The 25,022-nt window shown below is 50.2% G+C and overlaps 1 protein-coding gene across 1 annotated transcript in view; it reads right to left on the bottom strand.

Moving 5' to 3' along the window:
- DNAH5 (dynein axonemal heavy chain 5) overlaps nucleotides 1-25,022 on the bottom strand; it is a 303,601-nt gene that overhangs the window by 278,270 nt on the left and 309 nt on the right. The window lies entirely within an intron of this gene.

The following is a 25,022-nucleotide window of genomic DNA, read 5'->3' as shown; positions in this document are numbered from 1 at the left end:
TTCTGTAGGTTGTCTTTTAGTTTTGTTGACTGTATCCTTTACTGTGCAAAAGCTTCTTATCTTGATGAAGTCCCAATAGTTCATTTTTGCTTTTGTTTCTTTTGCCTTCGTGGACGTATCTTGCAAGAAGTTACTGTGGCCGAATTCAAAAATGGTGTTGCCTGGGTTCTCCTCTAGGATTTTGATGGAATCTTGTCTCACATTTAGATCTTCCATACATTTTGAGTTTATCTTTGTGTATGGTGTAAGAGAATGGTCCAGTTTCATTCTTCTGCATGTGGATGTCCAATTTTCCCAGCACCATTTATTGAAGAGACTGTCTTTTTTCCAGTGGATAGTCTGTCCGGCTTTGTCGAATATTAGTTGACCATAAAGTTGAGGGTCCACTTCTGGGTTCTCTATTCTGTTCCATTGATCTATGTGTCTGTCTTTGTGCCAGTACCACACTGTCTTGATGACCACAGCTTTGTAGTACAACCTGAAATCTGGCATTGTGATGCCCCAGGTATGGTTTACTTTTTTAAAATTCCCCTGGCTATTCGGGGTCTTTTCTGATTCCACACAAATCTTAAAATAATTTGTTCTAACTCTCTGAAGAAAGTCCATGGTATTTTGATAGGGATTGCATTAAATGTGTAAATTGCCCTGGGTAACACTGACATTTTCACAATATTAATTCTGCCAATCCATGAGCATGGAAGATTTTTCCATCTCTTTGTGTCTTCCTCAATTTCTTTCAGAAGTGTTCTATAGTTTTTAGGGTATAGATCCTTTACCTCTTTGGTGAGGTTTATTCCTAAGTATCTTATGGTTTGGGGTGCAATTGTAGATGGGATTGACTCCTTAATTTCTCTTTCTTCAGTCTCATTGTTAGTGTATAGAAATACCTACCACTGATTTCTGGGTATTGATTTTGTATCCTGCCACACTGTCAAATTGCTGAATGAGTTCTAGCAATCTTGAGGTGGAGTCTTTTGGGTTTTCTATGTAGAGTATCATGTCATCTACAAAGAGGGAGATTTTGACTTCTTCTTTGCCCATTTGAATGCCTTTTAATTCTTTTTGTTGTCTGATTGCTGAGGCTAGGACTTCCAGTACTATGTTGAATAGCAGTGGTGAGAGTGGACATCCCTGTCTTGTTCCTGTTCTTAGGGGAAAGGCTCCCAGTGCTTCCCCATTGAGAATGATATTTGCTGTGGGCTTTTCGTAGATGGCTTTTAAGATGTCGAGGAATGTTCCCTCTATCCCTACACTCTGAAGAGTTTTGATCAGGAATGGATGCTGTATTTTGTCAAATGCTTTCTCTGCATCTAATGAGAGGATCATATGGTTCTTGGTTTTTCTCTTGCTGATATGATGAATCACATTGATTGTTTTACGAGTGTTGAACCAGCCTTGTGTCCCGGTAATAAATCCTACTTGGTCATGGTGAATAATTTTCTTAATGTATTGTTGGATCCTATTGGCTAGTATCTTGTTGAGAATTTTTGCATCCATGTTCATCAGGTATATGGTCTGTAATTCTCCTTTTTGGTGGGGTCTTTGTCTGGTTTTGGAATTAAGGTGATGCTGGCCTCATAGAACGAATTTGGAAGTACTCCATCTCTTTCTATCTTTCTGAACAGCTTTAGTAGAATAGGTATGGTTTCTTCTTTAAACATTTGATAGAATTCCCCAGGGAAGCCATCTGGCCCTGGACTTTTGTGTCTTGGGAGGTTGTTGATGACTGCTTCAATTTCCACCCTGGTTATTGGCCTGTTCAAGTTTTCTATTTCTTCCTGTTCCAGTTTTGGTAGTTTGGGGTTTTCCAGAAATGCGTCCATTTCTTCTAGATTGCCTAATTTATTGGCGTATAGCTGCTCGTAATATATTTTTTTTAATTTTTATTTATTTATGATAGTCACACACAGAGAGAGAGAGAGGCAGAGACATAGGCAGAGGGAGAAGCAGGCTCCATGCACCGGGAGCCCGATGTGGGATTCGATCCCGGGTCTCCAGGATCGCGCCCTGGGCCAAAGGCAGGCGCTAAACCGCTGCGCCACCCAGGGATCCCTCGTAATATATTTTTAAAAATCGTTTGTATTTCCTTGGTGTTGGTAGGGATCTCTCCTTTCTCATTCATGATTTTATTAATTTGAGTCTTTTCTCTTTTCTTTTTAATAAGGCTGGCTAATGGTTTATCTATCTTATTAATTCTTTCAAAGAAAGAATGTTTTGTTGATCTGTTCCACAGTTCTTCTGCTATTTCATTGGGTTCTGCTCGAATCTTTATTAACTCTCTTCTTCTGCTGGGTGTAGGATCATTTGCTGTTTTTTTCTCTAGCTCCTTTAGGTGCAAGGTTAGCTTTTGTATTTGAGTTCTTTCCAGTTTTTGGAGGGATGCTTGTATTGCGGTGTATTTCCCCCTCAGGACTGCTTTTGCTGTATCCCACAGATTTTGAATGGTTGTATCTTCATTCTCATTAGTTTCCATGAATCTTTTTAATTCTTCTCTAATTTCCTGGTTGACCCTTTCATCTTTTAGCAGGATGGTCCTTAACCTCCACGTGTTTGAGGTCCTTCCAAACTTCTTCTTGTGATTTAGTTCTAGTTTCAAAGCATTATGGTCTGAAAATACGCAGGGGATGATCCCAATCTTTTGGTATCGGTTAAGACCTGATTTGTGACCCAGTATGTGGTCTATTCTGGAGAAAGTTCCATGTGCACTTGAGAAGAATGTGTATTCAGTTGCGTTTGGACGTAAAGTTCTGTAGATATCTGTAAAATCCAACTGGTCCAGTGTATCATTTAGAGCTCTTGTTTCTTTGGAGATGTTGTGCTTAGAAGACCTATCAATTGTAGAAAGTGCTACATTGAAGTCATCAAGTATGAGTGTATCATTATCTAAGTATGTCTTAACTTTGGTTATTAATTGATTGATATATTTGGCAGCTCCCACATTCAGGGCACGTATACTGAAGATTGTTAAGTCCTCTTGTTGGATAGATCCTTTAAGTATGATATAGTGTCCCTCTTCATCTCTCACTACAGTCTTCGGGATAAACTTTAGTTTATGTGATATAAGGATGGCTACCCCTGCTTTCTTTTGAGGACCATTTGAATGGCAAATGGTTCTCCAACCTTTTATTTTCAGGCTGTAGGTGTCCTTAGGTCTAAAATGACTCTCTTGTAGACAGCAAATAGATGGGTCCTGCTTTTTTATCCAGTCTGAAACCCTGCGCCTTTTGATGGGGTCATTAAGCCCATTCACGTTCAAGGTTACTATTGAAAGATATGAGTTTAGTGTCATCATGATACCTATTCAGTCCATGTTTTTGTGGATTGTTTCCTTGGACTTCCTCTTTCTTTTACAGGTTCCCCTTTAATATTTCTTGCAGAGCTGGCTTGGTGGTCACATATTCTTTCAATTTCTGCCTATCTTGGAAGCTCTTTCTCTCTCCTTCTATTCTGAATGAGAGCCTTGCTGGATAAAGTATTCTTGGCTGCATGTTCTTCTCATTTAGGACCCTGAATATATCCTGCCAGCCCTTTCTGGCCTGCCAGGTTTCTGTGGAGAGGTAAAGAGCACGCAACTCTTGATCTCAGGATCGCAAGTACGAGCCCTGCACTGGGTTGTAGACATTACTAAAAAACAAAGTTGTTTTTTTTAAAGTGGTCTCCACACCTAGGATGGAACCCAACACGGGGCTTAAACTCACAACCCTAAGATCAAGACCTGAGCTGAGATCAAGAGTTGGATGCTTGGGACATCTGGACAGCTCAGTGGTTGAGCATCTGCCTTTGGCTCAGGTTGTGATCCTAGAGTCCCAGGATCAAGTTCCACATCGGGCTCCCTGCATGGAGCCTGTTTCTCCCCTGCCTGTGTCTCTGCCTCTCTCTCTGTGTGTCTCTCATGAATAAATAAAAATCTTAAAAAAAAAAAAAAAAAAAGAGTTGGACACTGACCAAACTGAGCTACCCAGGCGCCCCTAAAAAATAAATGTTTTAAAAATATATACTTTAAGTCTCACACAAAAACGTATGATCTAATTATATAAAACTTCAAGGTATTTTCTGAGAAAAATAATATTAAAATTCAAATTTATTTTGCCTCAATTCCTTACCTTGGAGCAATATGTCACTTCATTATTTTTAGGCTTCTCCACAAGGTGGGGCTAACCTCTAAGCAATTTTGTTGCTGAGGAGGGAGACATGTTGGCATTTGGAAATGTCTAAGAGGTGTCACTCCCATGAGTCCATGAGTGACTCCATGTCACTCCCATTCTTGACAGGCTGGCCCATTAACAGCAACTCTAGAAATCATTAAGATAAAGGATAAATATTTCCAGCACTATATGAGGAGCTATAACTTCTCAGGCTCTGCTCATTCAGGAAATGGTCTTCCAGCCCAGGTTTGCCTTCTACATCTCCCTGGCTCCTGACTTTGCTGGGAACACCAGTCTGAAGGGCATGGGAAGCATGCTGCTCTACCATACTTGTTCCCAGTAACTGGCGCCTCCAGAGCCCCTGATTCCCTCAGAAGCAAATGCCATGCCAAGAATCAGAGGTTTTTACAACATTTCCATTAGCTTGGAAGAAGCAGAAAGTCTATACAGGTCCACTTAGACGGTGGGCAAAGCAGAAAGAAAATGGGAAGACTGAGGGAAGGGCTTGGTAACCACTGATGGGTAAGCCCCGGGTGCCATGAAAGCCTCTGCCTGCCTCATCTGATTGAATCCCAGGAATGACCCTACAGGGGGCCTTGATTGACCCACCCTAAGAGAAGATACAAACTACAGCTCTGAAAAGCATCTCAATGGGGGCACCTGGCTGGCTCAGTCAGTGCAGCATGAGACTCTTGATCTCAGGGTTGAGTTTGAGCCCCATGTTGGGTATACAGATTACTTTTTTAAAAATTGTAAAAAGAGAAGAAGGAGAAGGGGAAGGAGAAGAAGAGGAAGAGGAAGAAGGAGGAGGAAAAGGGGAATTAGGAGAAGGAGGCGACAATGACGACAATGGAGACAAGGCATCTCACTTTGGTCACCTAGCTAGAATGTGATGGTTTGTCTGACTGCAAGGCCTTCTTACTTTTCTACCACACATAGTCATGTAGATACTTGTAAATCTATTGAAAAAGTAGGAAACCAGGGGTGCCTGGGTGGCTCAGTCTGTTGAGTGTCCGACTCTTGGTTTCATCTCAAGTCATAATCTCATGGGTCATGGGATCGAGCCCCACAGTGGGCTCTACACTTGGCAAAGACTGCTTGAAAGATTTGCTCCCTCTGTCCCTCCCCTCACTCATTGTGTCTCTCTCTGCATCTCCCAAATAAAGAAATCTTTAAAAAAAAAAAAAAAAGAGGCTAGAATCCACATGCCTCAGTCTCCCTACGGAGTCCTACCTACATACAAAGTATCAGGGCAACGCAAAAGCGGCTTCAAAAAAAATCTATTTATTGAACACCTAAAAGTAATATAACATTGTAAGCCATTACATTTCAATAGTAGAAAAAAATCTAATGACTGCCTGCATATGCGCAAGAACATTAAAGGGGATCCATCCGACTCATGACCCATAGAAACGTTTCTCAAAGTGCCTTCCTTCTGCTGCCGCACTCTCCCCTGCAGGCGGCTCCAGGGTCACCGCAGGCTCCCACACCCAGCTCGGGCTCCATCCGTCCCCCCCCCCAGTCTTGCCCCCAGGCTCACTGGCAACGGCACAGCCTCCTCAGCTCCCACTTGGATATCCCCAGCTCAGCTCAACCCAAATGGGGCTCAAACACATGGCATTTGGACGTTTGAGACAAGATGGGCAATTTCTCAAGGAGGGCGATTCACGAAGAGCCGAATCACATACGGGTTTTAGGGGGATTTCTTCTCGTTCCGTTATTTCAGCGTACGGAGGAGCCTGCACAGAACCTCACGGGGAGCCGGGGCGGATGAGCGCAAGGCCAAGAGCCCGGGGAACGCCGCTGAGCCCAGCGCCCCCCCCGGACTCGCGGGGTTCCAGGCACCGGGGAGCAGTGGCCTCGGCACAGGCACCCGCAGCTCCCGGCGGCGCGAGCACAGTGGGCTTCGGACGCCGACTTGCCGAGGCACAGAGGCCAGGGATTTGATGCGGCACGAGTCTGGGGTCGCCGCGAAGGCGTTTCTCACCCAAGGTCAACGATTAAACAGCAGCTTCCGAGTGGGGCGAGTCACCCCCGCGCCGGGCGCCCCGAGCGGCTCCGGCCGCCGCTCGCCACCGCCCCGGGCTCCACCTGCGGCTGCCCCGGACCGCGCCCCCGACCCGCGCGCCGGCCACTGCGCCCGGCCGCCACCGCCGGGGCCCGGGTCGTCGCGCGCACCCTCCGTCCTCCCGGCGCCGCCCGGCCCCGCGGCTCCACGGCCCCACGGCCCCAGCCCGCGCCCGCGCCGCCAGCAGCTGCCCTCCCGGAAGCCCTCCGCCGCCGCCCCGCCATCCGGGCCCTGCACCAAGCTGCGGGGTGCGGCACCCCCAGCTCCGTCCCCTTCTTCCCGCTCTCTTCATCAGGGCCGCACGCGCTCGCGCGGTTCATCCACGTGGGCCGCACGCGCTCGCTGCAGGCGGCCCCGAGCGGAGGCGGCGGCAGGCCGGGGGCTGGGCGTCCCGAAGCCGGGTGAGCGCCGCCGCCCCCCTTCGCGCATGCGCGCCACGCCCGCCCCCGCCACCCCCTCGCGCACGCGCACGCGCACCGCGCCCGCCGCCACTGCCCCCTCGCGCACGCGCACCGCGCCCGCCGCCGCCGCCCTCGACGCGACACGGCTGTGGGCTGTCGACGTGCTCGCCTGGGCCGCGCGGCCCCAGACGCCGGAGCCCGGGGCAGCCCTCTCCCGCCGCCGCTCACGCCCGCCGCAGCGCTGCCCTCCGCCCTGCCCGTGTCGAGCGCAGCCCGTGCCCATCCGCGGGGCCTCCGGCCGGCGAACCCGGCGGCTCTGCTCCAGCCGCGGCGTCCCCCCGCCCCCCGGCCCCACGGCACGAGCCCCCCGCCCGGCGTCGCCTGCCCCCTCCAAGTGGAGGTCGGGACGTGCTCATCCTACCGGGGCCCCCACGGCCTCTCCAACCCTCCCACTCCACCTCCTGCGCCCCCCCCTCGGCGAGCTGCTCTCCAGGCACACGACCTCCCGCCGCTGCTCCACCAACAGGACAGTGACACCCAGGCCACAGGACCTTTGCACGGATGTTCCTATTCCGGGGCGCAGCTTGCCAGGTATCCTTCAGGACTCTGCTCAAGCGCCCCTTACCAGTGAGGCCACTCCTGACCCCTCCAGCCAGTAACAGGCCCCCGGCCCCGGCTCCGCTGGCCTTGTCGGCAGTGCCAGGAGCGGCTGACAGCGCCCGCGTCCCCACCGCCGAGGCAGGGGGAGCGGGCCGGGGCCATCCGCAAGCACCGCGGGGCCCGCCCGACGACGCGGACACGCCTGGGCTCGGCGCCCTGCTCCCGCCGCCGGCGCCTCCCTGCGTGGCTGAGGCCGGGCCTCCCGGCTCTCGGGCCTCCGCGTGCACGGGCTTCGGTACAGGCCCGTCCCGGCCTCCTCCCCACTGCCCCTTCACGCCTGCGGGTGGGGACACGCGCCTGCGCACCTGCGCGTGCTCCTGCTCTGCTCACAGGGCACGGGAAGGGACCGCGCGGCCCCCTCTCCCACCGCCCCGTCCTCCACGAGGCTGCCGCCTCCCCACCCCCCAAGGGGCCTCCCCCACCTGCCTCCCCCCGGAAGGGGCCTCCCCCCCGGCCTTGCCCCCCACCCCCAAAGGGGCCTCCCCCGCAAGGGGCCTCCCCCACCTGCCTCCCCCCGGAAAGGGACTCACCCCCCGGCCTTGCCCCCCACCTCCAAAGGGGCCTCCCCCCCAAGGGGCCTCCCCCACCTGCCTCCCCCCGGAAAGGGACTCCCCCCCCGGCCTTGCCCCCCACCCCCAAAGGGGCCTCCCCCCCAAGGGGCCTCCCCCACCTGCCTCCCCCCGGAAAGGGACTCCCCCCCGGCCTTGCCCCCCACCCCCAAAGGGGCCTCCGCCCCAAGGGGCCTCCCCCACCTGCCTCCCCCCGGAAAGGGACTCCCCCCCCGGCCTTGCCCCCCACCCCCAAAGGGGCCTCCCCACCAAGGGGCCTTCCCCACCTGCCTCCCCCCGGAAAGGGACTCCCCCCCCCGGCCTTGCCCCCCACCCCCAAAAGGGCCTCCCCCCCAAGGGGCCTCCCCCACCTGCCTCCCCCCGGAAAGGGACTCCCCCCCCGGCCTTGCCCCCCACCCCCAAAGGGGCCTCCCCACCAAGGGGCCTCCCCCACCTGCCTCCCCCCGGAAAGGGACTCCCGCCCCCGGCCTTGCCCCCCACCCCCAAAAGGGCCTCCCCCCCAAGGGGCCTCCCCCACCTGCCTCCCCCCGGAAAGGGACTCCCCCCCCGGCCTTGCCCCCCACCCCCAAAGGGGCCTCCCCACCAAGGGGCCTCCCCCACCTGCCTCCCCCCGGAAGGGGCCTTCCCCCCCGGCCTTGCCCCCCACCCCCAAAGGGGCCTCCGCCCCAAGGGGCTTCCCCCACCTGCCTCCCCCCGGAAGGGGCCTTCCCCCCCGGCCTTGCCCCCCACCCCCAAAGGGGCCTCCCCCCCAAAGGGCCTCCCCCACCTCCCAGAAGGAGCCTTCCTCGCTGCCTCCCCCGAGAAGGGGCCTCCCCTCTGCCAAGCCTCCCCAAGGGGCCTCCCACCCAAGGGGCCCCTGCCTCCCCCCAGAAGGGGCCTACCCCCTGCCAACCCCCCCCAAGGGGCCTCCCCCCGAAGGGGCACCCCCGCCGCCTCCCCACCAAAGGGAGGCTTCCCTTACCCAGCGGACGGACAGCCCATTGCCCATCCCTTCTTCGGAAACCACAAGTGAGTATTTTCCCCTTCATCAGCCTGACAGCGTCTGATCTTCCAAGACTTCTGAGCGAAGGAGACCATCGGGGCAATTCTTTGTCAGCCCCTCCCTCCCAAATTGGTCCCCTCTAGCTTCTCTCTCTCCACCTTGTCCCACCCCAACCTGCTCAGAGTTTAGGTGTGGTAAACCACCTCCATATCCTCATTTTCCACAAAGGGCACATCTGGCAAGTTAGGAAATCATTCCCAAACCTGGCGGGCACTTGAAATAAATACAGATTCTCAAGCCTGCTGCAAAGCCATGAGTCAGCGCCGCTCTACAAGGACCCAGGACGCTGACTCCCAGTTACGGCTGCTACAGCCCCCCAGCACAGTCCCACGTCAGGGCTGAGGGGGCAGACCTGGCCCCCCATTCCCAAAGACGGCCAAGACACCTTCCGTGAGTGGATTCCTCATCAACAGAGCTTATGCGTAGTGACACTCCAACTGCTGCTTCCCTTCCAGACTTGAAGGCTGAAGTTGTAACCATGGCTGGGGCCATGGTTCCCAAACTTCTATGTCCCAGGAACCCCTTACACTTAAAAATTATCAAGAACCCCAAGCCTGTGTGCATGTGCTTCATGTCTATTGATATTTCCTTCATTCAAAATCAAAATTGAAACGTGTTGAAAACAAGAAAATTCCAGCACATGTTCCAACAGCCATCAGAGCAACGACACTGCCACATGTCACAGAGCCACTGGAAAGCAACTCCACATACAAGATGTCTTAGAATTAGTTTGACCATGTTCCAAGGACCCCCTGAAACAAGTTGAGCCCCCCTCGCTCCTCAGGGATCCCTGATGATACTTAGAGAAAGAACCTCTGTGCCTGGGGAATGAACAGGATATCCGGGCCTCCTGTAGGACTGATGGAGGTGTGGCCATTATCGCCTGCTCTGTTAGAAGCAAGGGGGTCCATCACCTCAAGTTTTATGGAAGCTGGAACACCAGAACCACTCCATGCCTGCCTCTTGCTCAATCCCTCAAACAATTGTCAGACCCAAGTGCTGGCACCAAGAGAAAATACCTGTTGGAGCATGCACATCACAGCCCTCCAGGGATGCCCACACCTTAACCCTGGAATCTGCGAGCGTGTTAGCATACGTGGCAAAGCGATTTCCATGCAGATGGAATTAAGGTCACTAATTGCTGACTTTAGGGAGAGTGTATGCGTGCGCACGCGTGCACACACACACACACACACACACACATCTTCATCCATTCATCTGTCGATGGACATCTGGACTTTTTCCGTAGTTTGGCTATTGGAGGGTATTCTGCTGAGTGAAATAAGTCAATCCGAGAAAGACAATTATCATATGATCTTACTCATATGTGGAATATAAGAAACAAAACAGAAGATCAGGGTTGCCTAGGGGGCTTAGTCTGCCTCCAGCTCGGATCATGATCCCGGGGTCCTGGGATCGAGCCCTGCGTGGGGCTCCCTGCTCAGCGGGGAGCCTGCTTCTCCCTCTCCCTCTGCCTGCTGCTCCCCCTGCTTGTGCTTTTTTGCTGCCTGTCAAATAAAATATTTAAAAAAAAAAGATAATTGGGGAAGGAAGGGAAGAATAAAATAACATGAAATCAGAGAGGGAGACAAACCATAAGAAACTCTTAATCACAGGGAAGAAACTGAGGGCTGATGGAGGGGAGGTTCGTGGAGGGACGGGGTAATTGGGTGACGGACATGAAGGAGGGCATCTGACATGATGAGCACTGGGCGTTATACCCAATTGATGAATCACTAAATTTTACCTCTGAAACTAATAATACACTATATGTTACTAATTGAATTAAAATAAGATACATTTAAAAAGAGAGAAAGAAAAAATAAGAGTATCCTGGATCATATAGGTGAGCTCAGTGAAATCACAAGGGCCCTTAGGAATATAAAAAATAGTGAAGGGGATTAAAGGCAAAAGGAGAGAAAATGAGTGGGAAATATCAGAGAGGGAGACAAACCATGAGAGACTCCTCTAACTCTGGGAAACGAACAAAGGGTGGTGGAAGGGGAGGTGGGTGGGGGGTTGGGGTGACTGGGTGATAGGCACTGAGGGGGGGTACTTGACAGGATGAGCACTGGGTGATGTGCTATATGTTGACAAATTGAACTCCAATAAAAAAAATACAAAAAAGGAAAAAAGCGTCCTTAAAAGTGGACAACAGAGGCAGAAGAGGGAGTCAGAGAAGGAGACGGGACTCAAGAAGAATGGTCAGAGGCTCAGTGTTGCTGCTCAAAGGGCCGGGAACCAAGAACGTGAGCAGCCTCTAGAAGCTGGAAAGGTGGGGTGCCGTCTCCCCTAGTGCCTCTGGAAAGGAATGCAGCCCCAATTTGAGCCCAGTGGAACCCGTATCAGATTTTCAACCTACAGACAGATAATAAATTTGTGTTGTTTTACGCCACCAAGTTTGTGGTTGTTTGTTATAGCAGCCGTAGGACATTTAGTCACCTGTTAAAGCTGTACAGCGTCTACACCTTACACCTAACAGGGAACTGCCCAGAGGAGCCCTGAAGGAGGGGCTGCCTTTCTGTGGGCAGAGTCTGGTGGAATCAGACCAAGCACCAGCCAGTCAGCAACAGGATGCCACGAGAATCCCAGCCCCGCCAGCCCATCACTCCACCCGTCCACAGGGCTCTGGACCAGTGCCCAGTCCACAGTGACTTCATCGATGCTTCCACTACTTCCAGAGTTTTGTGAATGGTCATTTGCGTTTCAGCATCCCTGTACCCCACCTTGCCCCATGCTGCATGAGGTGACTTGAGGATAACTAATAATTCAGCACTTAGTCCCCAGCTATAGAGACACTCCCTTAGCCTGGATCACGGCCACACTGGAATGACCACCACCAGGAGACCCACAGACATCCCCACTGGGGGCAAAAGCTGAACACAGCTTTCAACTTGTCTCCTGGGGGAGGTGGGGCAATGAGGGAATGAATGTTGGAAGGAACACGTATGTCCATTCTGAGCATCCCAGCAGCCCAGGGGTGGAAAATCATGTATGGCTTAATGTATCAGCCCCCCAGAACACAGTCACTACCTCCTGCCTCCAGGAGATTACCAGTAGTCTCCCATCGCCTCCAGCTCACTGAGAGTCACTTCAGGAATGGCCTGGCCCCTCTACCCGAGAGAGTTCGTTGGATCAGAGGAGAAAACCAAACAGCTAGAGCGATTTCCTCCCTGGAATTCAGAATCAGAGCTAACACAGAATCTGTCCCTTGGGTGGCTATAAACGTGAGAGCTCACAAACCACGGGTGGGCTTCTTCTGCCTACAGGCAGGTGGGCCAAGGATGCAAACAAAGCCAGTCCTCAGTAAGAAAGGAAAAAGAGTGAAGCGAACACCTGCGTGTGCAGAGAACAGAGTCAGGTCACCTGACAGTCCTGATTCTGGCACCTTCCTCAGGTCCAGCACCATCACCACCCACGTGGTGATTCCCAGACCCGACCCTGGCCCGTTCGCTTTTCCTGCTGCAGTGGATATAGGTTTCTTGCAACCAAAAGAATCCTGCAGAAATCCTACAGGAAGCATTTACAAGAAATCATATTAAAATCCATAACCAATATTTATTCAGCTCCTCAACAGGCTCCTGGGAGCAGAATCTGGAGCAAACACGCTAAGCAGGATGGTGGAGTCCCACATTTTCACACACCAGCTCTCGTCCCCCAGCCTCCCGTGTCCCTGGGGCCCCAGGCCACCTGTTCCGTCCCAACTGTCACTGCTGCATCCCCCTCTAATGGGCACTGAGCACGTGCTCCTGCACACTGCCCCACAACAGCTGCTGTTGGGTGCCCAGGCTACATGCCTCTCACCTCCAGACACCTGGAGCCCGCTCGGCTGCCATGACGCACGACCAGAAGAGCAAGGTGATGCGAGCCAGCGAAGCAAACGTGCACTAGTGGGACAGTGAGGCAGGAGACAAATGCGCCCTGGCTTCCCTGCACTGGACTGTCCTAGGCTCCCCAGGCCTCGTGGCCCACAGTCCCGCCGGCCGGCTCCGGGAAGCCGCCAGCTCAGGAACACAGCCTCACGCGGACTCTCCCTCCTTCCCAACCTCACGCTGCTCCTGCTTCACTCTTGCTCCCCGGCACTGCGCTCTGAGTAAGCGAGGAACACAACCGCATGCCCCGGGCGCCGCTCTTCAGGGACCTCATTGCAAGACGTCCTTGTCTGAAATGAGGTCTATGGCAAACCCAGAAGCTGAATATGGCAGAGATCACAAAACAAATCTGGCTAGTGATCTGGGAAACTGACGACGTGCCAGGACACACAGTAACTGAACAGCAGACACAGTCGATCCCCTACCAGGGCCGTTCTAGGACCAAGTCACCAACCCATTTCTCACACGAGAGGAAAGTAGAGCCCATCACACGTATGAAGCTTAATGCATTCTCTCAAGGTGAGAGAATGTAGCCAGAGGCTTCAGCGGGACTCCTCAAAGGACTCCTGTCGCCTGCGAGAGGACAACGCGGCCACCCAGCAAACCGTCCCCGGGAAACCGAAACCCAGAGGGCCAAGGCCGCCACCCCCTGGGCAGCCAGTAGGTGGCGAGCTTCAGCCGTCGGCGGGCTTCCCGATCCTGGCCAAGACTCACTCCAAGGTTGGCTCCGCTCCTCTGCTTGGTAAGAATCTGCTATTTTGACAAACTGAAATGGACTCGCAATAACCTGAGAACTTACAGAATCTCTAAATTTTAAAAGTTGAAAATTGCTTAAATTAAATCAGAGAATTGTTTTCCTTGTCCATCAGCAATGTGTTTGTTACTACTGCTCTTCGGCTTCCTATTTGTGAAAGAGGCATTTTTTATTAGATGTTTGATGAGGTCTTTGGTTCTGTTTTACCTCAATTGGAGGAGTTTGTGTGTTTGCCATTTAAACAAGGTATTATGAGCTAAAACTTCCCCTAGAATAAATAGCATTTTACAAATGAAGCCGGGGCAGAAATGATGGTCGTCTACTGAGTGGGCCGCTGGAGGAGAGCCAGGCAGGTGGAAAGAGCCAAGAGTGGAGGGGTGCTGTGTGCAGGGCGGGAGAAGCACGGGGGCACTGTGTAACCATATACGTGTGCACACGAGTATATACATACTCACTTCTTTATGACTGTTCTGTCACACATACTTAGAACAAAACCCTTTATAGCTTCACAATAAGAAATTCATACAGTAATTTGCTATAGAGTTGTACAATGGAATTCCAGGCAGCCACTAAAACTAGTGTTCAAGCGCCTGGCTGGCTCAGTTGGTAGAGCAGGTGACTCTTGATCTTGGGGTCATGAGTTCAAGCCCCCTATTGGGTGTAGAGATCACTTTTTTTAAAATCCTTTCAAAGCGGCACCGGGTGGCTCAGTGGTTGAGCATCTGCCTTTGGCTCAGGGCGTGATCTCAGGGTCCTGGGATCGAGTCCCACATTAGGCTCCCCACAGGGAGCCTCCTTCTCCCTCTGTGTCTCTCATGAATAAATACACAAAATATTTTTAAATAAATAAAATAAAAATCACATTAAAGAAGAATTTTGATGAAGGTGAAACATGTTTATGATTGTCATAAAATGGAAAACAAAAGTATAAGTCAATGTTCATTAAAAAAATTTTCAAAATAAAAATAAATTACAGGGCGCCTGGCTGGCTCAGTCAGTGGAACATGTGACTCTTGATTTCAGGGTAAGGAGTTCAAGCCCCATGTTGGCTGCAGAGATTACTTAAAAATAAAATCTTTTTTAAAAGTAAATGATTCTTAAAATAAATAAATAAAAATGAATTACATGTACATATACATGGGGAGATGACTATTGGTAGTGATTATTTCTAACTGAAAAGTAGGCCTACATATTATTTTTTTTAAGATTTTATTTATTTATTCATAGAGACACACAGAGAGAGAGAGAGAGAGAGAGGCAGAGACACAGGCAGAGGGAGAAGCAGGCTCCATGCAGGGAGCCCGACGTGGGACTCGATCCACGGTCTCCAGGATCAGCCCTGGGCTGCAGGCGGCGCTAAACCCCCGCGCCACCGGGGATGCCCCATATTATTTTTTATGTCACTTTTATCCATATGTCCTGAGTTTACTTCTGTTGTTTATTATTATTAGTGTTACTCTTTATTGTGCTCTGTTCTAAGCACTCTATAAATATCAACTCAATCCTCACAACATGAGTATGAAGTATTTACTATTACTATCCCCCTTTTTTTATAGATTAAAACACTGAAGCACAGAGAGGTCAAGTTATCTACTCAAGGTCATACAGCTAATGAACAGTACGGCCAGGATACAGACCCAGGAACTCTGGCTTCAGATTCTTTGTTTTTAACTAATTAAACAAGAGAAAAGTAAATAAAAAGCATCATGAAAATGAAAGGAAGCAAAGAAAGGAAGGAATGAAGAAAAGAAGAGAGGTAGAGAGGGAAGGCAGACAGGAAGAAACTGTGTGCCACAGGGAATAATATGCATTTGTTTAAACAAAGTTTAGGGGTGCCTGGGTGGCTCAGTGGTTGAGCCTCTGCCCCTGGCTCAGGTCAGGATCCCAGAGTCCAGGGATCATGTCCCAAGTCGGGCTTGGAAATGTCTTAAGAGGCTCCCCATCCCACCCCCCCACCCCGTTACTTGGCACCAGCTGCCCCCTCTCAGAGCACAGTAGGTGTCTAGGGGCTGGATTTCCATCTCTACCCTACAAGTCTGGACTGTGTCTTTCTAGAGCATGCCTCAACCTGACTTGCGTGAATGTCATTATTGGGTTTTTTGACGAAAAGAAAACCAAATTATGTTTAAAAAAAAAATGGAAAAGGTGTCATGCCCAGCTGAAAGTATGACAAACCTTAAACAGTAGCCAGCTGGCACTCTAAGTCAATCTTCTTCAAGACCCAGGGCTGAGAGTGAACCAAGTCTGGGTGTCAGCGGCACACACCAGTCCTCCAGCAGAGGGGCTGCTGCACTCGCCCAGAGGGAGGAGGGGACGCAGTGGAGTCCTGACTCCTTCCCTGGGACCCCAGGCTGCGTGGCAGGGGGTTCCAGGGCCAAGGCGGGGAGAGTGCCAGAAAGAAGCCTGCAACAGAGGGCAGCAGGGGTGACAGGGCAGCTCTTCGCCTGTCCAGTGCAGGAGTTCCCTGCTGAGGAAGGTGCAAACACAGGTGGAAACCCATGAGCCCTAAATACAGGAGGAGAAGGACTTCTTTACGTCCTCCATCCCTGAGCACAGACTGCAGGCAAAAATCCCCATCTCCAGCAATTGCACTGTTGGGGATTTACCCCAAAGATACAAATGCAATAAAACGCCGGGACACCTGCACCCCGATGTTTATAGCAGCAATGTCCACAATAGCCAAACTGTGGAAGGAGCCTCGGTGTCCATCGAAAGATGAATGGATAAAGATGTGGTCTATGTATACAATGGAATATTCCTCAGCCATTAGAAACGACAAATACCATTTGCTTCAATGTGGATGGAACTGGAGGGTATTATGCTGAGTGAAGTAAGTCAGTCGGAGAAGGACAAACATTATATGTTCTCATTCATTTGGGGAATATAAATAATAGGAAAGGGAATATAAGGGAAGGGAGAAGAAATGTGTGGGAAATATCAGAAAGGGAGACAGAACGTAAAGACTCCTAACTCTGGGAAACGAACTAGGGGTGGTGGAAGGGGAGGAGGGCGGGGGGTGGGAGTGAATGGGTGACGGGCACTGGGGGTTATTCTGTATGTTAGTAAAGTGAACACCAATAAAAAATAAATTAAAAAAAAAAAATCCCCATCTGCAAAAGTGATGCCTGCATCTTTGTCTCAGAAACATGCCCTGGACGGAATTTTTGTAAAGGAGTTTGGGTGTCATATGAAACAAGCAGGAAGCAAAATCTGTCACTTCACTGCAAGATCCTCCAGTACACAGCTTTAATTTAGGAGGTTTAATTCTAGGAGATGATGACCCAACCCCAAAAAGCAGCGAGGTCATGACACAAACTACACAAAAAGTTCACATGGTCCTCTCAGCTCATCTGCTCACTGCCTTCCAGGAAACAGGTACTTCTAAATAGTCAAGGATTAAACTGTTTTATTAAAAAGAAGAAGAAGGAGGAGGAGGAGGGGGAGGGGGAGGGGGAGGGGGAGGAGGAGGAGGAGGAGGAGGAAGAAGAAGAAGAAGGAGGAGGAGGAGGAGGAGGAGGAGGAGGAGGAGAAGAAAAGATGACAGTATTTTAAAATATATTGTTCATGTCACTGCAAATGGCAGGTCTTGTTAAAAAGAGCTCTCGACTCCTCTGGAGAATGAAGGGTGTGTCTGGTGGGCATCCAGAGACTGGCTGGGTGGTGGCTGCCACTTGAGCTGCAGGCACAGCACAAGAATTGCTGAGCTCCACTGAGCTGCTCTCAAGGACTTGGAATTCTTCAAATCCCGATGCTCTGTACCAAAGATGGCTGGTTATCCTCATCCTCTCCCCCATAGGCATACTAATCCCACGATGGCCCTCAGTCCCCAACCAGATTCCCAGATTATTCACAACACTACACATAGCACATTTAAGAAATTCAGAGAAGGGGGCACCTGGGTGGCTCAGCGGCTGAGCGTCTGCCTTTGGCTCAGATCATGATCTCGGGGTCCTGGGACCAAGCTCCATGTAAGGCCTCCCCTGCTCAGTGGGGAGTCTGCTTCTCCCTCCCCCCTGCTTGTGTTCTCTCTCTCTCTCTCAAATTAATAATTTTTTTTGAGATCTTAAAAGAAAAAAAAGTTCAGAGAACAGCGAGAGAGTGAGAAGGAAGGAAAGCCCATGATGTCTTTTCAGAATTATTGTATCACTGTTTTAACAGATCACTTGCAACCAATCTTTGCTCTTTAGCCTTTAACAGAAATGCATAAAAATCTTAACCTATTTCTTTGCACTTACCAATTTACTAGTGATGTGCTAGGCCCTGTTTCATATCACCTTGGTGCCAGTGGCCCAAAAACTCGACTTTAAAAGTCTATGTTTAAGAAATTCCACTGCAATAATTCATTTTTATATCCAAGGGATTCCCTTGTAATGGAGCAGTACCTCCTTAATGAAAACTGCAAGGCTATTGGTATATACTCTCATCTAATGTGATTTCCCAATACTAAGAGGAGATCAAAAAGGCAAGAGTATATTATTAGCCGTTTTTAAAGCTTTTAATAAGATTTAAAGCATCAGATCACTGGACATGATTTCTCACACAGTCACTAAGACATAATCACAACTCCCAGGGGGAAGACATATTATGAGTCCCCTACGAAACCAACCACCACCACAGGCACCGTTAGGCGGTGACCCAGTTGCTTCTTCAGATGCCTTCATTATCCCAGAAACACCAAAGCTCTTTTTTGAGAAGTAGAAATCTATTTTTGTTATTCATTAACACTCTGGAAGCATATATAAGCCAACAAAGGAGCAACGGGAAGTCACAAACACAGGGTTTGGTTAACATCATCAACGAGCACGCCATGTGCGCCCACCTGCTTCCTTAGAGGTGCTTGTCTACACAGGCTTAGCTTTAAAATGGAGAATCTAAGATTCTAAGAAAGATAAAATTAGGTCCCTAAGTCATTATGAAGTCGATGAACAAATGTAATCATGATGCAGATGCTGCCACATGGTTGAAAACAAGTTAAATACACTGTGGATTACTCTAAATTTTCTCTTTAAGCAGGTAGAGCATATTTTAAAAGGTAAATGAGGGCAGCCCGGGTGGCTCAGCGGTTGGGCACCTGCCTTCAGCCCAGAGCGTGACCCTGGAGTCCCAGGATCGAGTCCTGCGTCAGGCTCCCTATGGGGAGCCTGCTTCTCCCTCTGCCTGTGTCTCTGCCTCTTTCCCTCTGTGTCTCTCATGAATAAATAAATCAAATCTTTAGAAAAAAAAATAAAATTGGGATCCCTGGGTGGCGCAGCGGTTTAGCGCCTGCCTTTGGCCCACGCGTGATCCTGGAGACCCAGGATCGAGTCCCACGTCGGGCTCCCGGTGCATGGAGCCTGCTTCTCCCTCTGCCTGTGTCTCTGCCTCTCTCTCTTTCTCTCTGTGTGACTATCATAAATAAATAAAAATTAAAAAAAAGAAAAAAGAAAAAAATAAAAGGTAAATGAACTGACTGGGAAGGATTTCTCACTATTAAGTTTTCAAATCTACACAAGCCTGGGAAAAGGGCACTAAATACCTAAGGGTTCTGAGATCAATTTTCTCAGCAAAAAGAAAATCAAATATTTCACCCCCTCTCTTGTTAACTGAAAAGGTAACAGAATGCACATTACATAGAATTTGGTCTCATGAAAAGACCCTTCAGTTAAACATTCTCAATCGTCTAAACTCAGCATCAAGCTACACATAGACCTGTGTTTCCCCTAATAGCCTAAGAGCATAAGTATAGTCCATCCACAGACAAAAGCTTGAAAAGCACGAGTATGGCAATAAAAAGGTCTGCTTCGTGGATAGTTCTGGAATCAGCTTCACTAATTCACTGCCACGAGGCCTGCAATGAGGGACTCAGGAGTCAGCCAGCAGGGAGGCATTGGCCTCTGGAGGTCAAGGTGAGGCTGGCCGGAGCACCCATTCTGGGCCCACCCCAAGACTTCAGCAGGTCCCCAGGAGGCTGAAGGGCCCAGGATCACCTGTGCTCTGAGCTTCTTCCCCCAGGGCGGCAGGGGTGGGGCGGTCATACAGCACCAGCCCATGGTGGCTCCTGCATGCGGCAGCCTCTCCAGGGGTGTGGCAGGGAGCCCCCATCCGTCTCCCAAGGCATCCAAGGCACCCCAGCCTTCGCTCCGGGGCTCCTGAAGCCCCTCCACCCCTCGCCCCCCAGCGCAGCCAGACCCCGGACTTGCATAAGCCACTTTCCTGGGTTGTTCTGGCTTTGCCCTCGGCCCCATTTCCCTCTCTAGTGACTTAGCGGAGTCCGTTTCCCCCCAAAGACAATTTCCAACCTGAAAAGGAATTCCGCTGCCAGAGACCACTCATGATCTACGCCGGCCTTCCTGGCAAAGTACCATCCTCGACTCTGTCCTAGCCGAAAATGCAGGATACGCTGAAGAAATAAGACCTTTTCAATCATGACTACAAGACACTTCCACGGAACAGTCTGTGGTGCCATGGAAAACAGACAAAAGAGGAAAATCCTGCTGTAAGATGACTCCTCACCCATTGCAGATGGAAGAGCCACCTAGCCCAGACTCAGTGTCACCCCATGATCAAAGCCTGCATGACACGGGAGACAAAGCTATCCTACCCGTCAGCAGCATTGCTAACAAAGCCACCGCGGGTCTGCAGGTCTGCCGACAGCCTCCTCCACTTACAAGCCTCCATGTGAAAGAGGCCGTCCCCTGGCGGGAGAGGGATGGCCTCGTCTGAGAGCGCCCCCGGCTCGGCCCCTTTGCTCCAAGACTGCGGCTCCCCTGGTCTGTCCGCCTGCTGGAGCGCTCGTCGCCTGCAGCACTTCTTCTGCCCGCTCGGCTAGCTCACGGCTTCCTCAGCTCACGTGGGAAGCTGCTCGGGTCACATCCACCCTTGGTCTGCAGCAGCGGCCGTCCCCCACCCAGGTGGCAGTGAACCGGGGTGGACGTGGCGACACCGACCACATTCCACGGAGCTCCCAGTCCAACGACTGTCATTAGACTCGGCTCCGAGTGGCCACTGGAGGCCAGTTCCGCCCCCCACTGATGCCCCCGTGCTGTCCCACCAGGGCCACTGCATGCATCCGGTGCTAGCAGGTCTTCACCGTAACTTGTGTAGGGTGCGCGGTGCATGTGGCACGCCGCCTTCCCAGGGAGGTGGTTGTGCTGCAGCATCCATTTTCTCATCTGTTCAGGTGAAGATGATGACAGCACCTACCTCGCCACGCTGTCCCTGGGATTCACTGAGATAATTTGTGCAATTTGAGATAATTTGTGTATGGGGATAATTTTATTAAAATGTGTAATTTTATACATTTAAATATACAGTGACTAATATTTAAATGTGTAAGTATTTATGTATTTATCTTATGTGTGTTCACTATGGAAAATAGTAAGTTTAGCACCATCCACATATGCTCAGGCTACCATAATAAAATACCCCAGGCGGGGAGGCTTAACAGAAATTGATTTTCTCACAGTTACAGAGTCTAAAAGCCCAAGATCAAGCTGTCAGCAGGTCTGGTTCCTTCGGGGGCCTCTCCCCTTAGCTTGTGGACGGCTGCCTCCTCACCATGTCCTCCTGAGGTCTTTCTGTGTCTGTGGGTCTTAATGTGCCCTTCTTACAAGGATACTGATCATATTGAATAAGGGCTCACATATTCGACCTCATTTGACCTTAATTACCTTTTTAAAAAGCTGTGTTTCCAAATACATTCAGAGGTACTGGGGGCTAGGGCTTCAACATAGGAATTTTAGGAGGACGATAAGCCCAGCTCCTAGGAAGCACTTCTGCTGTGATACTTACCCAAACCTGCCTTGCCTGTTACGTTGCTGCCTTTTCACTAAACTGTAAACACAGAGAACTTACAGCAGGTAAATCAGAAGAACTTACTTTCTTCTCTGTCAGTGATGATCACCAGGGCCCTCCCCAGTCCCTCAGCCACCAATCCAGCATTGCCCCCCGCCTCCTTCCACACTGGCCTCCTCTCCACATTGGCCATGGGGCTCTGGTCTTCGCAGGCCATTTCCTCTGGCTGGAGAGCTCTGTCCTCCTGACCTCTCCCACCTCTCGCTGGCCCCTTTGTGTGCCCTCTCACACTGTCTCCCCCACCAGGCTATCAGCTTCACACACAGGTGAGGACTCTGGTCTGCTTGTTCCCTGACGTTTCCCCAGTTCCCAGCACAGTTCATCCCACCTAATGACCCTCTTTTGGAGAACACTGCCAGAGCCAGTGATGACTGCTTCCTCTGAGCAAGGCTTTCCCGTGTTCCTTTGTAATGAACCATAACAAGGACATTTCAGGACACCAATGCTTCACACCTTCTATTCTTTACCCCAGACAGGCTAAACAATGTTCAGAAGTGGCCCACACAGTAATCAATCCTCCACGAATAAGATTTTACTTTCCTCAATGTCCAAGCATTTCAAGGAAGCCTACAACCACTTCCATGGGAGTAGACACAGAGGTCTTTGCCCACATCCCCCCAGCCAAGCCCTGTTGGTCCTACCTGGAAGCTGCCTCCAAACAGAAAGACATTCTGACTCTACCTATTACCTCCTTGTAGGCAGAAATGTTGGCCCATGGGAATCCAGTCCTAATTCTATTACTCCATCCAAAGCAGGTACAATGGCAGGTCTTTTTCTAAACCAACTTATTAAAATAGCACAGCCTTTTGGACAGATTCCTTCCAGGAATCTGAGAAGTATCATATGTCCACTTTCCTTTCTCATAGGTTATAATCCACCTCCTGCCTCACAGACGTACCAAGCTCACTGGAAGTTACTAAAAAAGCAGCAGGCAACGGTCACAATTTGCTCATCCCACTTGGTCCTCACAAGAAAAGGGAAAAAATGTCATTGGTTGTGTAGTGAATGTTCAGAAGATTCCAGGCCATCAAACCCCACACGGGAGCTGGCAATGGGGTGGGCCTGTCCCTGAGACAAGAGGACAAATCCAGCCACACACTGTCTTGAACACTAGTCTCCTGGCAAGAGAATAACTCCACAGCCGGGGAAACCAGAAGCACCTCAGGAGGCCATCTACTCTTGAGTTGAAACTACTGGTTTTTATTCATAAAGTAATAAGTAATCAGTTGTTCTAGCCTTTTTTTTTTTTTTTTTTGTCTGTTTGTTAAAAGGCAGGCTACAAAGAGTAAAGCCAAATGCAAACAGCAGAGAGGTATAAATAAATAGCCACAGAGCTCAGTGCCAGGAAAGAGCTTAGCATGACAACAGGAGAAAATGTAACAGGTAAACTTCCACCCAGCATTCCCTATGCAGGGGGAACCAATTCCTCGAAATAGCCATACTCCTAGCAGCCTTTTTCTACCGCTGATGTTAGCGTCACACATGCTCTTACCTGGACGAAAAGCAAGGGACCCCTGCATTCCCCCAGGAGTTGCAGGTTCCTTAGAGGTCACATTTTGCAGATGTAACCATTTGTATGCCTTAGACCTTGCCTCCATGTTACCTTGCCTCCATTTTTCCACAGAAACCGTATTTGCAGCTTCCATGGTGAATTATTATGGCTGCTACAATCCTTTCCACGTCAGCCTGGGCTTAGGGCAACAAGCTGCCTTGAAGAGGATTAAGAAGAGTGTTTAGGACCCAACAGAACTACACATTTGTTTCATTCTTGCTGCTCTTCATGTGGATCTGGGCATGCTCATTTACCACCTTCCATTTCCAATTTACATAAAATCCAGGCAGCTCACTCAGCTGGTGGGGAGAGCACCAGCTGCAAAGTGGTGTTTACAGGGCAACTGGTGTGTGCACTGAAAACGAATATTTACCAAAGGAATGCTAAGTTTGTCTCAGGAGAAGAAAGTTGTGTAAATGTGTAAAGGGCATTAATTCCCTATAATTTTTTCTAACTACATAATTCATATAAATATCTATAACTTATAATTAACAATATAGATTTTATTAAAATGTGTAATTTTAGGATCCCTGGGTGGCGCAGCGGTTTGGCGCCTGCCTTTGGCCCAGGGCGCGATCCTGGGGACCCGGGATCGAATCCCACGTCGGGCTCCCGGTGCATGGAGCCTGCTTCTCCCTCTGCCTGTGTCTCTGCCTCTCTCTCTCTCTGTGACTATCATAAATAAATAAAAATTTAAAAAAAAGAAAATCTCATTTAAAAAAAAATGTGTAATTTTATATATTTAAATATACAGTGATTAATACTTAAATGTGTAAGTATTTATGTATTTATCATATGTGTGTTTGCTATGGAAAATAATGTTATAAGAACATGAGATAAGGTTAATAGCTATATTTTACATCTTGAGAGAATAAAACTTGATAAATTTAAGATTATATAACACGTGTTTTTTTTTTTTTAAAGATTTTATCTATTTATTCATAGAAACACAGAGAGAATGAGAGGCAGAGACACAGGCAGAGGGAGAAGCAGGCCCCATGCCGGGAGCCCGAGGTGGGACCCGATCCACGATCTCCAGGATCACGCCCTGGGCTGCAGGCGGCGCTAAGCCGCTGTGCCACCGGGGCTGCCCTAACACGGATTTTTTTTTTTAATTAAGACGCAAAAAAAGTCATTGGTTTATCAATATTACATATAGCAATGCTATGTCATTTCAGGGTCTTTTACAGAAAATGGAGGGAAAGTCGCTAAAAAGACTAAAAAGAACTAATGAGAATTTGTCTTAATGAAATACAAAATAGATACATTGGAAATTCCAGATACTTGTGACATATAAATCATATAAAAATAAGAACACTAATATGAGTACCATAACAAGATACTCACAAGAATAAAACCGTAAATTCTGAGTAAGGTAAATATCGACAGAGAGGAGGAAAACGTTAAAGCATTATTCACATAAACTACATACATTGTTCTTAATTAAACAAGTGTATATTTACGTTCATCATGATGCATTTTATTGATGAGAGTGCATGTTTTATGATTAACATAACAGATCCCTCTACTTACAGAGCTACAGACAGTGCAAATGAAAAATGCACAAGAACACAACCTCCCTTGAAGGTAAATGCAAAACCAAGTACCAGGGTTTCCTTCAGTCCACAACACTCATTTGAGGGAGAGGGCGCAGAGCTGGTGTGAAGCAGAAGCTGATTTAAACGCACGTGTGCCTCCAGCCCTTTCTCACCTGCTGTGCACAAGGCAAATACACGTCAAAGGCGCTTTTTTCCGCGCACCTCCCGGGGCGTTCCGCGGGGGGGGGGGGGGGAGGCCTCCCTGCCCCCTCCCCGCCCCCTCGCCGCCCCCTCCCCGCCCCGCAGGGGAACTGAGCTTTCGCTTTCGTCCAAACCCAAGGCCATTGAGAGCCGGTACCGGCCAACAGACTTGACCCAAGGCCGCCTCCGCGCCCCGGCCGTGTGCCGGCCCGGGCTGGGTCCGAGGCTCGCCGGGGACGGGGGGCTGCTCCGGCGCTCCGCGGGCCCGCGGGCGGCCTCCGCACAGCCACAGGCGGGGGGGGGGGGGGCGTGAGCAGGTCGCGGCCCGGCGTCGGGCCGCTGCGGGGACCGCGCTCCTGCAGCCGTGCGCGCCCCGCGGGGCACCGC

Source organism: Canis lupus, chromosome 34, assembly GCF_003254725.2.
Source record: "Canis lupus dingo isolate Sandy chromosome 34, ASM325472v2, whole genome shotgun sequence".
Lineage (NCBI taxonomy): Eukaryota > Metazoa > Chordata > Mammalia > Carnivora > Canidae > Canis > Canis lupus.
Note: the sequence above shows the minus strand (reverse complement) of the source record. Positions and strands in the feature narration are given on the sequence as shown.